General features: G+C 37.8%; 1 pseudogene; it reads right to left on the bottom strand.

Annotated features, from left to right (window-relative positions):
• Window positions 1-490: 490 nt before the first annotated feature.
• LOC137817675 (small nucleolar RNA R71) lies at window positions 491-596 on the bottom strand (annotated as a pseudogene).
• Window positions 597-10,911: the final 10,315 nt, after the last annotated feature.

Raw genomic sequence — 10,911 nt, 5'->3', positions numbered from 1 at the left:
AATCGAAAATCAAAGGCAAAAGAATATCAAGAAGATAATAGAGAGGACTCTTCAACATCTTCTTCTTTTTCCATTGATATTTTTCAGGAGAATAACAACATGGCGGGGGAGGAAACACCACCTCCTAGAAGAACTCTTGGAGATTACGCCATACATCAAGGACCCAAACATTTTTCTAGCATTGCAGTGCCTGCAACTAACAGGGCCTTGGAGATGAAGCCTGCGTTCCTTACCCTCATTAATACCAATCAATTCACGACGATGGATCATGAGGATCCTCATACACACTTGGCTACTTTTTATGAATTGGTGGGAACTATGGGTTTGCAAACAAGTGATCTTGAGAATGTATACATGCGTTTGTTTCCTTTTTCTTTGGCAGGGAAAGCAAAATAGTGGCTTATATCTCATCCTAATAAGACTTTAACTAAATGGAAGGATGTGGAGGAAATTTTTTTGCAAAGATTTTTCCCAATCTCTCGTTACATTAATGCTAAGTCTGAAATATCTATGTTCAGACAAGGAGTAGAGGAGTCTTTCTGTGAGACATCAGAGAGATTCAAGAGGATGCTGAGAAAATGCCCAAACCATGGGTTTGAAGATATTGCTCAACTAAGCATATTTATTAATGGTCTCAGATCAAATACAAAGATGCTCCTAGATGCCGTGGCTGGTGGCACAATGATGGTTCCTGATGCAAATCAAGCAATGAGGATTATAGAAGTTTTGGCCACAACTGACTATCAAGCTCAACATGATAGACAAAATCATAAAAAAAGAGGAGTATTGGAGTTAAACACTGCAAATGCATTGCTAGCTCAAAACAAAATTCTGACACAACAACTTGAGCAAATGACCGCACATATGACCCTATTACCCCAAAAGTTTCATGCTGTTCAATCACTCCAAAGTCAAAATGTACCTCTCAGGTGTGATTTTTGTGGAGGTGATCATCCTAATGGTCACTGTTCTTATCAGAATAACGCATATGAAGCTGAAGTGAATTATATGGGAAATCAAGGAAGGCAAGGCGGTTTTTCCTACAATTATCCTCAAGGTTGGAAAAATAATCAAAATCAGAATTTTGGATGGAAGCAAGACTATAATTCATCCAACAAGCAAGGGCCTTTCCAACAGCAACATCAATCGAATTCTCCATCTATTCCTGACAGGATGAATAAAGTGGAAGATGTTTTGTCAAAGATTATGAGTGCACAGGAAAATAGTATGGCTTCGATTAGGAGCATGGAAACTCAAATAGAACAGCTAGCTAAACAAATGTCGCAACTCACACAAATTGTAGATGGGAAAATTGGCCAATTCTCAGCTAACACTACCACTAACCCTAAGGAGCATTGCAATAACATCACTACTGAGGGTGATGAGAAAACCAGAGAAGAAAATGGTGAGATGGTGAAGATTGAGAAGGAAAAAGGAGAAAATAGAAAAGAGGGAGAAAAAATGTGAAGTTGTAGAGAGTAGAGTTTCAAAAGAATTATCTCATTCTCTTATGCATGTAAGAAAAGAAAATAAAAGATTATTTCCTGATAAATTGCTTCCAAAAAATTATTTTGCAGGATGGCCGGAGAAAAATACATTTTTTGAAGGAATTAAAAGGAAGATATGCTGTTTTGAAGATAAAATATAGATCCGGAAGTTGAAAGCAATTTTTTGAAGCTAAAAGACTTGCCAAAGAAATTTAGGGATCCAGGAAGTTTTACTAGTTTTGTGTCAATGGGTGATTTATTTGTGGTTAAGGCTCTATTAGATTTAGGGTCAAGTATAAATTTGATGCCACTAACCATGTTAAGACAGATAGGTGACTTGAAGGTTAAAACCACTAAGATACAATTACAATTGGCTGACAGAACGGTGAAACATCCTTATGGTGTGGTGGAAGATGTCCTCACAAAGGTAGACAAATTCATGTTCCCAGTAGATTTTGTTATCTTGGACATGAAAGAAGACGAGGAAGTCCCTTTAATTCTCGACAGACCTTTCATGAAGACTGCTAAAGTTATAGTAGATGTAGACAAAGGAGAACTTAAAGTAAGGTCTCTTGATGAAGAGGTAAGATTTAATCTTTTTGATGATGTAACTAACTGGATTACAGATAAGAATGGGAGACAAGAGGAAATATCAAAAGATGGTGAGCTTTTGGAGGGCTCAAAGCCAAAGGAGGAAGTTACTCGTCATGAAAAGTTAAAGGCAAAAGGAGACCGGAACAATCAAGGGAAGCTAGTGGAAGAAGATGGATATCAGCCATGACAACCTATCATGCTCACTGTAGGTAGGGGGAAAGTAATGAAGAAGACAAAGAAATTGTGGGTCATTAAGGAATTAAAAGTTGGATGGAAAAATTTGAAGTGGAAGAGCCATATACAAGAAAAACGAAAGTGATAATAAGAGCTCTGATCAAGCGGAATAATTATCCCCCTTGATAAAAACTTTCGTCAAGCTATATGACGTTAAAAGAGCGCTAACTGGGAGGCAACATTTTAGTTTTATGTTGTTTTATTACCTTTGCTGATTTTATTTTAAAAAAAAAAGATTAAAAAAATTAAATAATATAAAAAAATCCTATATGCCTCCTAATCATTATGCAGGTTATGTATTTTTGACTTGGGGACAAATTCTATTATTCATGGGGCATATCCAGCAAATGAAGCAAGAATGTGGATAAAGATTTTAACAAAAAGCTGGATGACTTCATAAGAAGAGAGGATTGAGAAAAAATATGGTTTTATCTTTCTAATTCTTTTTTTTCCCAGTTATTTGAATTTTGTCTTATTTTATTTATTTTATTTTTCCGTTATTTTGTTTTCTGTTTATTTGCTTATTTGTTTAGTTTGTTTTTATTGCTTATTTTGAATAGATTTCCTGTTTTGTTAGTTTGTTAGTTTTAAGTCTTGAATTATCTTTCTTGAATAAATTTCAGTTTTAATTTGTTTTTTTTTTCTAGTTTATTTTTTTTTTCAAATAAAAAAGAACTAGAATATTAATTTAGAATTATGGAAAAAAGAATTTGGGTTTAAATATTAAATAGTGAGATGAATTAGACACAGGTTAGAAAAGAAAATATGATTGAATCCCTATTTTCAAATGTAGTTAAAATTATGATACATGAAAGTTTAACAAGATGATTGATTAGGACAGATAATGACAAGACAAAAAGGAATGAGACCATTTAAACCAAGTGAGTGTGTGAACCTTAAACAATTTTGAGAGTTTTACTGATGAATTGACAGTTGTGGTTTCTTAATTTTTATTTTTGTTGCATCATAAAAGAGCATGAAGATGATTGAGGCATTTGTTTGTGTTAATTAAGAGCCAGGGCCAAAAAGCCAACCTTTATATTAGAATTCCATTTTTTTTATATCCCCTTTGGGCCAATCAATTTTTGTTAATATTGCACCTTAACCTTTAATGATATATTTTCCTACCCTTTAGCATGTTTAAGGAAGGAGAACATAAATGCAATACATATAGAAAAGAGAATGGTTGGTTTCGACTGTGAAAGCTCAAAAAGTTGAAAATAGGAATAATCTTTTCCTGTTATTGAAAAAAAAAAGAGAAATAGAAGAAGAAAAAGAAATAGAAAAGAAAGAAAAAAAAATCATCATGAAAATCATGAAAAGTTAGAAAGAAAATGAGGAAAAAGGACATCGAAAGAAAGTGGTGATTAGATAACATATATGTTCTCTATAATTGAATTGTAGGTATGTTCTTCTTCTTTAAGAAGTGCATTTTGTTATCTAAGAAAAACCAATATTTTTTGGAAGCCCAGCCTCATTACAACCCTGGAAAAGACCTCAAGATTCATGTTTCTAATATGTTTGTGATTTGAAGATGAAATGAAAAGCAACCGTGATTTGTTATGATTCAGTGAAAATAGAGAAACACTTACCTGTGAGCATATGAGAAGATATTCATGGATGAATTGTCATTTGTTTGTTTTGATTTGATCCTGGAAGTTGATTGTGTATATATTATTCTATATTTGAATTTGGAAGCATCACAAGTTTCTAATTTGATATGTTGTTTAGTGAATTAAGTTGTTTGATATTTAAATTCAAATATATTCATTTACTTTGCTTGAGGAAAAGCAAGATTCGAAGTTGGGGAGAGTGATAAGTGCCTAATTTCAGTAATATTTCATATTAAAATATAGGCATTTATGAGAATTTATTGTTAATTTACATATAAAATAATCCTTAATTTATGAATTTATACCTTTTTACATTTTTTATGAGCTTTATTTGAATAAGAGCATTTTATTGCCAAATTTAGTGTTAATTGCAGATTTCTAGGGAGGATTGAAGATTTAGAGTAAAGGAGAATAATTTGAGCCAAAAAGAGAAAGCTGGAAGGTCCTAAAATGGAAAAAGATGCAAAGAAAGATTGAGCCTTTTTTATGTTTTATCATTTAGCCCATTAGCGCGACACATGAAGCAACCTAACCCTAGAAAACTAGGATAAATAAAGGGTTAGAGGCTCAACCCTAGTGTGTCAGATTGAGAGGAAAACACCATAAAGTGAATTGTAACCCAATTGGGAGAATGGAAGGTGCTAGAAGTATGCGTGGCTAATTCTACCCTTTGGGATTGGGAGTAATCTGCTCAAACTCTTATGTATTGAGGTGATATTTTATATATTAATATTCAGTTCTTGATTTATTATTGGTATTGTTGTTTAACTTTTAACTTTCCGTGACAAATTGAGAATCTTAAATCTAACCGAGAGTAAACATCAATACTTAGCATATTTGAGTGCTAGAGATAGACTTGAAATGTTAATTGCCATTAACGTCTGATTGTGATTTCTAAGTTGTTGTTTTTATAAGTATGCGAGAGATCGATATTTAGGAAACATTCTTAAGAATTTTATATGCGAGAGATTGATATAAATGAATTTTCTACGGGCATCAATTTCAATCAAAGAACTTAATATTGACATGCTAATAAAAATACATAAGAGTGAGAAAGATGAAACCTAATCCTTATTTTTCCAACTTGAAGCAACCAATTCTTTGTCTGTTTTCTTATTGATCACTGCCAACACAATTAATTCAAAACTCTTTTTATTGTTCTGTTTTTATATTTAGCGATTATTGTACTCGATAATTCATTGTTCCTTGTGGGATCGATATCCGTCCTTAGGGACAATTATTACTTTTGAAAAACGCAGTACACCTGCCGTAAAAAGTTATCAATATCGACAAGTTCACCATCATGAAGACACTGGTAGACCAGGGAAGTTCGGTGGACATCCTCTACTGGAAGACGTTCAAGTAGTTGAGGATAAGCGAGGAGGAGATGAAGTCGTATGACGACCATGTGGTCAGCTTCTCAGATGAGAGAGGGGGAACCCGAGGGTATATCAAACTCTACACCACCTTCGGTAAAGGAGAGGCGAGCAAGTCATTTAAAATTCGGTATCTGGTAATTGACGCCAACACCTCCTACAACATTTTGCTGGGACGACCGTCCATCAACAAATTGAGGGTGACCGTTTCTACACCTCATTTGACAATGAAGTTCCCGTTGGCTTCGGGAGACGTTCTCACTGTGCACGTAGACCAGAAAGTGGCACGAGAATGTTATGCAGAGAGCCTTAGGGTAGAGCCCACACGACAAGACGACTGTGTCAACCATTCCCCAGGCGTAAGTCCTGCCGAGGACGAAGGTCCCCCCAAAAAGAAGCCCAACTGACGCGTAGAGAGCACATGGTTGCCCTAGTCGATTTGGACCCCCAAACAATCTAGTAGAGGCTCGAGGCTAAGGAAGGATTTCGTTGAGATCCTTTAATTGACGAGGAGCAAAACACCTATGTAGGCATGACCATAGCAGTGGCTGAGGCCGAGCTGATACACCAAGCACTAAAGAGGAATGTCGACCTCTTCGTGTGGACAACGTCAAATATGCGGGGGGTAAGCCTGGATATCATCACTCATAAAATTTCGGTCTACAAGGAAGCAGGCTCGGTTGCGCAAAAGAAACGCAAGCTTGGCGAGGAGAAAAGGTTGGCAGCTAAGGAGAAGGCCGATAAGCTTCTGTCTATCGAATTGATACAAGAGGCCAAATACACCACTTGGTTGGGCAAAATAGTTATGGTGACCAAGGCTAAGGACAAGTGGAGGATGTTGTAGATTACATAAACCTCAACAAGGTGTGTCTAAAAGACTTGTACCCCTTCCCTAATATTGACCAGCTAGTAGATGGAGCAGTCGACCATAAAATCCTTAGTTTCCTTGACGCATACTCTGGCTAAAACAGATCAGCCTGCATCCGAGGGACAAGGAAAAAATTGCCTTCATGACGGACGAAGCGAACTACTACTACGAGGTAATGTCGTTCGGTTTAAAGAACGCTGGAGCTACCTACCAACGACTTATGCACAAAGTCTTTAAAGATTGATCGATCAAAATTTAAAGGTTTACGTGGACGACATAGTGGTGAAGTCGGATTCATGTAACCAACACATCAAGGACCTGGAGAAAGTCTTCGAGGCACTAAGGTGGACCAACTTGAGACTCAATATGGAGAAGTGCGGATTCAGCATGGAAGATGGTAAGTTTTTGGGTTTCATGCTAACCCATCGGGGCATTGAGTCCAACTCGGATAAATGTTGGGCGAGAACTGAGATTTGAATCCCTTATAATGTGAATGAGATGCAACAGCTCATAGGGCGTCTTACCGCCCTCTCCAGATTCGTCCCTCGATTGGACGATCAGATACGACCGATGGTACAATTGCTTCGTAAAACAGACAAGTTCAGTTGGGATGAAAAGTGTGAAGAAATCTTCCAACAGCTGAAAAAATTCTTATCCTCACGAAAGTTATTAAGAAGCCGAGACCCGACCTGATGGCATTTCATGAAGGTCTTCTTGAATCATGTAAGAAAAGTGGTGCGGAAGCTATGAAGGTGTGTGAGCAAGATCCTCCTAAGAGTGGTGTTGATCTTGAAGGTGCATGAAAGGTATGATTATAGGAAGGTTCGGCCAGCCCAAGGAATGGTGAAGGATGTGAAGTTTAGAGCCTAGAATTCTAGGAGAAGCAAAGCTTGGCACAAAATGACAGCATAACTTTAATCACAATAAACTTGCAAATACAAGGTGTAGGCCTTCCTATTTATAAGCTAAATGGCCGTAAGTCTTAAGCTAATGTCTAATGAAATGAAAGCCAAATTAAATGCAATTCACAAAGCACATGTGCCATGTGCTCATGACCGGCCAAACCTAGAGAGTTTCTAGAATGTTTCACTCAAATATGCTTTCTACACTACTCTAATTACTAAGCACCCCTAATGGGCCTTTATGCAACATGTACAAAGCTTTCTCTCTTCCATCCGTGGCCTCATTCAATTGGGCTTGAATATGCTTAGCCATTGACCTTGTGATAGGCCCTAGACGGTCTAGGTCTCCTCCTAGACGCTCCATGGGTAGCCTTTCCTCTTCACGTCCTAGACGCTCCTTCCTTCTAGCTAGACGCTCATCATGGTCTAGACGCTCTTCATGATCTAGTGTTGGGCTTTGGCTTTCATGGCTAGATGTGCTTGGCCCTCCTCCATCATCCCCTCCCCCTTGGAAAGGATTTGTCCTCAAATCCAGCTCGTCATCGTCATTGGTACCTACAAATGGAGAAAGGTCAATCACATTAAAAGTGTCATGTACTCCATATTCAAGAGGTAGGTCCAATTTATGTGCATTGTTATTGACTCGCTTGAGGACTTGAAAGGGTCCATCACCTCGGGGACTTAGTTTGGACTTCCTTTGAGTTGGAAATCTATCTTTGCGAAGGTGAAGCCAAACTAAGTCTCCTTCCTCAAAAATTATTCCTCTCTTCCCTTTATTGTTGTATTTTGTGTACTTCTCATTTTGTTGTTGTATTTGGAGTTTAATCTTCTCATGCATTTTCTTTACAAAGTCAGCTTTGATTACTCCTTCCTTATGCACAAAATCTTGTGGATTAGGAAGAGGTATCAAATCCATGGGTGTGAGAGGATTAAAACCATATACTACTTCAAAAGGAGAAGCATTAGTAGTCTTGTGAACTACTCGATTGTAAGCAAATTCAATGTGGGGAAGATACTCATCCCAAGATTTGTGGCTGCCCTTCATGATAGCCCTAAGCATAGTTCCAAGAGATCTATTGACTACTTCGGTTTGCCCATCCGTTTGAGGATGACAAGAAGTTGAAAATTGTAGTCTTGTTCCAAGTTTACCCCAAAGAGTTTTCCAAAAGTGGCTTATAAACTTGGGATCTCTATCGGACACTATACTTCTAGGGAGACCATGGAGTCTCACCACTTCTCTAAAGAAGAGTTTAGAAATATTTTGAGCATCATCTACCTTGTGGCATGGAATAAAATGGGACATTTTGCTAAAACGGTCCACTACCACAAAGATAGAGTCATGGCCTCTTGCAGTCCTAGGAAGTCCTAAAATGAAATCCATGCTAATGTCTTCCCAAGGAGCATTTGCAATCGGCAAAGGTGTGTAGAGTCCATGCGGCATTGTTCTAGACTTTGCTTTTAAACATGAGATGCATCTAGAACAATGTCGTTGGACATCTTTCCTCATGTGTGGCCAACAAAATTTTGCTTTTAAAAGATCTAGAGTCTTATCAACTCCAAAAAGGCCCATGAGTCCCCCCTCATGTGATTCTTTGACAAGGAGTTTCCTATGTGTTCCTTGGGGAATGCAAAGTTTTCCCTCTTAAAAAAGATATCCCTCGGACACATAGTAACCTCCTTGCGCTCTATGTAGACATTGGGCATAGATGGATGAGAGTTCTTGATCTTCTTGGTAAAGCTCTCTTATGTGGTCAAATCCAAGAATTTGGGCACCCAATTTTGAAAAGAGTGTATGCCGTCTTGAAAGAGCATCGACCACTATATTGGTGCTTCCTTTCTTGTATTTGATTACATAAGGAAATTGTTCAAGAAATTCCATCCATTTAGCATGTCTCTTGTTGAGCTTGTGTTGGCCCTTTAAATATTTTAAAGACTCGTGATCACTATGGATGACAAATTCTTTGGACACAAGGTAGTGTTCCCAAGTCTTTAGGGCTCGCACAAGAGCATAAAGCTCTTTGTCATAGGTGGGGTAGTTGAGGGTGGCACCATGGAGTTTTTCACTAAAATAAGCAATGGGGTGTCCACCTTGCAACAAAACCGCACCTATGCCTACCCCCGATGCATCACACTCTATCTCAAAAGTTTTGGAAAAATTTGGGAGAGATAGAATGGGTGCATTGGTGAGTTGAGCTTTTAGCCTTTGAAAGGCTTGCTCATGCTTTTCATTCCAACAAAATGCAACATCTTTTTTAACAAGTTCATTCAAAGGAGAAGCTAGACTAGAAAAATTAGGCACAAACCTTCTATAGAAGCTAGCTAACCCATGAAAACTTCGTACATCACTTACATTTTGTGGAGTTGGCCACTCGCGGATGGCTTTGATTTTCTCGGGATCTACATGCACCCCCTTTTTGTTTACTATGAAGCCTAAGAAAACTACACTATCTACACAAAAGGTACACTTATCCCTATTTGCAAAAGGACTATTTTTCCTAAGCACTAGAAGAACTTCCCTAAGGTGACTTAGATGGTCTTCTAGGGTTTTACTATAGACTAAGATATCATCAAAATAAACTACTACATATTTACCTATACAATCCCTCAAGGTGTGATTCATAAGCCTCATGAATGTACTTGGGGCATTAGTAAGCCCAAAGGGCATCACCAACCACTCATATAATCCAAATTTGGTCTTAAAAGCGGTTTTCCACTTATCACCCTCCTTGATTCGAATTTGGTGATATCCACTTTTAAGGTCAATTTTGGAGAATAGAGTTGACCCATGCAATTCATCAAGCATATCGTCAAGCCTTGGGATAGGATGCCTATACTTGATGGTGATGTTGTTGATTGCTCGACAATCACAACACATGCGCCATTTTCCATCCTTTTTGGGCACCAACAAGACAGGTACAGCACAAGGGCTTAGGCTCTTTTGAACCCAACCCTTCTCCAACAAGTCTTGAACTTGTGATTATATCTCCTTTGTTTCCTCGGGGTTGGTTCTATAAGCAGGCCTATTTGGTAGGCTTGCCCCCGGAATGAAGTCAATTTGATGTTCTATCCCCCTAAGGGGAGGAAGCCCAATGGGCTCCTCATGGGAGAATAGATCTTCAAATTCACTTAAAAGGTTTTCTATTTGAGGAGGTAAATTCATAAGTTCACTACTTGTGGTAGTGCATGTAAGTGCTCCTTTACAAAAGATAAGGCTTGGTTGTTCAACAAGAAGCAAATTTTCAAAAACGTTTTCAAGAGGCTTTTCTTGTTGACCAACCTTGTGGGAAGGAACACTCTTCTCCCACGCCTTCCTATCCCTAAGGATTTTCTCTTTTTCTAGCGCTCTTTTTTTTTTTTTTTTTTTTTTCCTCATCCCTCTTTTGCTTCATTTGTATTTGGTCTTTTACCACTTGAGAATGTGGTAAAGGACTAAGTACAAACTTTTTATACTTGTGGGTGATGGAAATTTCGTTAGTGAGACCATCATGCAAGGTTTTCTTATCAAATTGCCATGGTCTCCCTAATAAAATATGACAAGCTTCCATAGGTACTACATCACATAAAACCTTATCTTTGTAGTTTCCTATGGAAAACTTGATTTCCACTTGCTTGTCTACATGTAGTTCCCCATTTTCATTAAGCCATTGAAGTTTATAAGGTTTTGGGTGAGGAACTACTTGTAGCTTAAGCTTCTCCACCATCCTAGCACTACAACAATTGCAACTAGATCCACTATCCACAATGAGAGAGCATATGTTTTCTAAAACATTGCATCTTGTATGAAATATGTTCTCTCTTTGTGTTTCAATGGATGTGCTAGGGTGATTGTTGAGGGTT

Source organism: Phaseolus vulgaris, chromosome 10 (genome assembly GCF_051622355.1).
Source record: "Phaseolus vulgaris cultivar YP4 chromosome 10, ASM5162235v1, whole genome shotgun sequence".
Lineage (NCBI taxonomy): Eukaryota > Viridiplantae > Streptophyta > Magnoliopsida > Fabales > Fabaceae > Phaseolus > Phaseolus vulgaris.
The sequence above is the reverse complement of the archived record's forward strand: the minus strand, read 5'-3'. Positions and strand labels throughout refer to the sequence as shown.